Source organism: Sinocyclocheilus grahami, unplaced genomic scaffold (genome assembly GCF_001515645.1).
Source record: "Sinocyclocheilus grahami isolate Dianchi unplaced genomic scaffold, SAMN03320097.WGS_v1.1 scaffold423.1, whole genome shotgun sequence".
NCBI classification, from domain to species: domain Eukaryota; kingdom Metazoa; phylum Chordata; class Actinopteri; order Cypriniformes; family Cyprinidae; genus Sinocyclocheilus; species Sinocyclocheilus grahami.
In genome coordinates, this window is record NW_015505602.1 from 355,875 (window position 1) to 360,932 (window position 5,058).

The window sequence follows — 5,058 nt, forward strand, 5'->3', positions numbered from 1 at the left end:
ACTTTGCTATGACAATCTGGCACTTCTGAATCAGCTACTGTTTTGTTATTAGTTTAAGTATTTGCTATTGACTGTTCAAATGCGGAGTTTTGCGCATCGTGTGTGTGTGTGTGCGTGAGCGAGCGAGAGAGAGAGAGAGCAGAGAGATGCAAGAGAGCGAGAGAGGGAGAGAGAGAGCGCGAGAGAGAGAGAGAGAGAGAGAGCTTCCACATCATTGCATTCTGTTTTTATTCACAATTTGTACAGTGTCCCAACTTTTTTGGAATCGGGTTTGTACAATAATGCACAGTATTTGAAAAATAATGTGTTTTTTGAACATTAAAGCATGTCAACATATTCTGTTACACCAAATACACAAAATAATGATCTTTAAAAAAGCATCATATGACCCCTTTAAAGCAGTTTTGTGGCCAAAACTGTAGGCCTAAGTGACATATATATATATAGCTATAGCCTAGGTTAAAAACATGAATCAAATATGATTTAGGCCTACGTAGAAAAAACAACAGCTGAAAAATATGTTTGAAAACTTCAAGGTGCATTTAAGGTAGGCCTACTTTTGACTAACACCGTGTCTACACTGGACGCAACAAAGTGACCGTTTAAATTGTAGTAGTTTTGTGTCTGTCAGTGTGTCATAAAAAGGCTAGAACGAGGCATTGGTTTATTGTCGAGGATTTGTTGTCGCATCGCGCCACATTCATTGCAGACAGAATCACTGATTATAATGGGTTCTATTGTCTTTTGTCAAGTCGTGCCTCTCGCGTCCAGTGTAGACACGGTGTGACACACAAAGCAGCACATTAGACATTTTATTTGTCAGTTATTTATGATGTCAGAAAGCAGTTTATAATCAGGTAAATGCAGAGTGGTGGTCAACAGGTTTGTGAAAGGTTTTGGATGAACAGGAACTTTACAGAAATTGGGAAAGGTTTTAAAATATTTGTGCTACACATTAAATAAAAAAGCGATCAATTTAAACTAACACTTTAAATGATTATCAAACTTTAATTTACACAGGCCAATAAAAACAACAGTGGATGAAAGGAAAGTTGTCTTTGAATAGCCTACATATATAGATTTTTAAAAAATCACTCATCAGACTTAGCTTGTACTAACAGATGTCAGAAACACAATGTCATCTTGGCACTTTATATAATTCATCTGCTTTCAACAAGCTACTTCCTAAGAAGTTAAAATTAAGATACATTTGCTTTATTAAATGCTATTTCAAGATACAACAGATATATCAAGTGGGAAAAAGGACAAAGACATGAAACTGCTCATAGAGTTAGCTTTAACTTGTGTGTTTTAGATTCACAGATGTTTACTGAATATTTAAATATACACTGGCCAAAAAAAATATATATATATATTTTGATGCAGTGCCTTTAGCCTTGAGTACCATGTGCATTTATCGTGGCACTGTTTCAAAAAATCTTATGCAACATCACAAAATGTATTTCCAATAAAAGTTGCATTAATTTTTGGCAAAAATCTTGTATTGACAATGGGAGTCAAACCACTCTGTAAAGTCGACTCCAGCACATCCGAAGACTTTCAGTGGAGTCTGGAGCTCAGGACTCTGTGGTGGCCAATTCATGTGTGAAAATGATTCCTCATGTTCCCTGAACCATATTTTACAGTTTGAGCCGATTGAATCCTGGCATCATCATCCTAAAATATAGCCATTAAATACATCTTCCAAAATGGTAGTTTAAGAAATAAAAAGGTGCACATTGCATCAGTTAGGGTTAAAATAATTGTTGTCAACCACATGCTAGAAACATTAATCACTGCAATAATGACCCAGTCATGAACTCTTAAGCATTTGCTTATTTAAATCCGAATGGAAACTTTTTTTTCTTTTGGCCTGGCAGTGTATTCTTAAAGTCTCTTTAAAAGTCCTGGTCACTTGAAGTTTGTCACATCCTGAAGATCCCTGCTACATCTTGTCTACAGTCTTCTCCATATTCTGTGGCTTAATTCTGAGAAAAGATAAAACAACTTTTGCCATAATATGTCAAACATACGAGTGCAACAGAGAAAATATGAAAGGTTAAATCAGCAAGAGACAAATGATGGGAGGAAACGCATCTATAAGTGAGTTTAGCCAGGAAAATAAGGGGAAAAACTGGGTATCACAGTGGCTCAGTTAGTGTCAGGGTCCTGCCCTGACAGTCATGTCTGTTCTGTCTTTGTTTAACGTTTCGTTGTTTGTCTTGTGTCTGAGCACATGGCTTTGTCTTTGTTTATGTTGGCCATGTGCTCCTCTCATCCTGCCCCCTTGTTTCCCTCTACCACGCCCCCATGTTTAGTCCTAGTCTAGTCCTTGTTATCTTGATTGTGTCCACCTGTTCCTCATGTGTTCTCTATAGTGTGCCTCTTCCCTCATGTCTCTGCTGGTTCGTTGCGTTAGTTCATTGTGTGTAAGATAATTCCTCGTCAGTCTACTTGTCATATTAGTAGTGTTATATTTTACTCTCCTAGTCAGTCTAGCTTTGCATTTAGTTCTCTTGAGGTTTATTAGGGTTTCTTTGCTTTTGTTATTTTGCTCTAGTCTAGTTCCTGTCTTTATGTTTGCTCTAGTTTTCTCAAGCCTCTAGTTTGGTTTCTTTCTTTATTTTGATTTTGTCTTTGCCCAGTTTTTATTTTAGTTATCGATTCCTAGAATTTGCCATTTGGTTCTTTCTTTTGTTTTATTTGCTCTCTGCAGTTTGTATTCGTTTCTTTGTTCTTTTCATTCTAGTCATAGTGTGTCGTCAGTGTGTTATTTTGTTGCTGCTTGTTCTCTCGTGTGGTCTTGTCTTGTGTGTCGTGTTATGTCTAGTGTTTGTTCCTGTTCTGTGTCCTGAATCCCTCCTGGCTGCTGTTCTCAAGACCTGGCTATCTGACTGGACTGGTATCACAGCTCAAAGTATCAAGCCCTGGTTTCTCAAGGTGCTGCCTGATATCCAGTGTTCTCATTGACTGGTGCTGCTCTATCTCCTTTGTTCTCCAGCAAAACTTTGTCCAGGTCTGACCAAGGACCAGCAGACTGCCCTTTCCTACTGCTTGGACTCTCACATAAGCCCTGTTAATCCTTGCCTTGTCAATAAACCTCACTCCCTTGATCATTCAAGCCTCTAGTTTGGTTTCTTTCTTTATTTTGATTTTGTCTTTGCCCAGTTTTTATTTTAGTTATCGATTCCTAGAATTTGCCATTTGGTTCTTTCTTTTGTTTTATTTGCTCTCTGCAGTTTGTATTCGTTTCTTTGTTCTTTTCATTCTAGTCATAGTGTGTCGTCAGTGTGTTATTTTGTTGCTGCTTGTTCTCTCGTGTGGTCTTGTCTTGTGTGTCGTGTTATGTCTAGTGTTTGTTCCTGTTCTGTGTCCTGAATCCCTCCTGGCTGCTGTTCTCAAGACCTGGCTATCTGACTGGACTGGTATCACAGCTCAAAGTATCAAGCCCTGGTTTCTCAAGGTGCTGCCTGATATCCAGTGTTCTCATTGACTGGTGCTGCTCTATCTCCTTTGTTCTCCAGCAAAACTTTGTCCAGGTCTGACCAAGGACCAGCAGACTGCCCTTTCCTACTGCTTGGACTCTCACATAAGCCCTGTTAATCCTTGCCTTGTCAATAAACCTCACTCCCTTGATCATTCTGCATCTGGGTCTCTCTCTCTCTCTCTCTCTCTCTAGTAAACTGCTGTGACAACCCTGACAGTTAGAGGCCTTTCTGTGTGTTTGCATGTTCACTATGTGTCTGCATGGATTCCCCCACAATCCAAAGACAAGCAGCATAGATGAATTGGACATCGTAAAATTGCCTGTACGTGTGAATTTGTGTGCATGTCTGTGTGTGATCTGTTCAGGGCTCTAGCCCCTCATGACCCTTAAGAGGATAAAGCAGGTTGGAAAATGGATGGACGGATGAACAAAAGAAAATGACTTTAGGCCTTTTACAAACAAAGGCCTGCTATAGTGTGTAGCGTCTCGACCAATCTGACACACTAATTTTTATTTGATTTAACAAATCAATTATTCATTAGATTAACAAATCGTCACAGTCCCCTCATTCAATAGACTGGATGCCAGGATTTCGGCTGAACACCATCCCCCACCTTGGTCACCATGACAACTAATCATGATATCACTGGTTTTATGGCCTAAAAGGAATGCAGGGGATAAACTCCCTCATTTTCCTCATAAGAAAGACACACAATGCCCAGAGAAATGGACTGTTCTCTAATTAATTCATAGGAAAACCTTTCTTTGATTGAATACCCATATCCTTTGGTCATTGTGTATACCATTACTGTCTTGTATATTGTCTGTTGTAGTGTATGCTGTTTTATTCATGTTATCATAGACCACTAGTTAATATAACCTCACCTATTTCATGTCTAGTATCTATGAATTCGCTTTTTTATGATCGAAACAAGCGTGTATATTATATGCTGATACCTATGCAACATACGTGCAGGTTACGTCGCCGCCCTATGTACCGTGACGTCACATTCTCATTCTCTATAGTTTGAGACAGCCCATTGGTTTGGGATTACTCACCGCTGAACTTTCTACCAGGACTCTGGTTCTTCCTGTATACGTTGATTGACAGATGTCTCGTCCAGTCAGTGGCGAGTAATCCCAAACCAATGGAACTGTCTCAAACTATACCTACCTCTTCCGGTTTGTCTGAATTGTTGTTGTGTTTTCTGACTTGTTAATTTGTTTTTTAGACTTGCATTTGCGTTTGTAATTTGTTATTTTGTTTTCAGAATTGTGATTTGTTCTGCACTTCTCGGCCACCGTACTACACTGCCCAAAAACTCGCGTTTGAATCATCAGTGGCAAATTCTTTATATATAAAAAACCGTACTTACAGTCTGTGAGTCAGAACAGCCGGCATTGTAGTCTACTCTACCAGGATCAGGAAACAGTCCTCCATAAAATGTGCTGCACACATCTGAATATTTGGGTTGAACTGTTCTGGAACAGTGTTGTAAATACAACTTAACCACTGATTTCTAGTCGTGTCCTCTTTTGCCAAACAAAGTAGTTTCGCTTTCACAACGAAA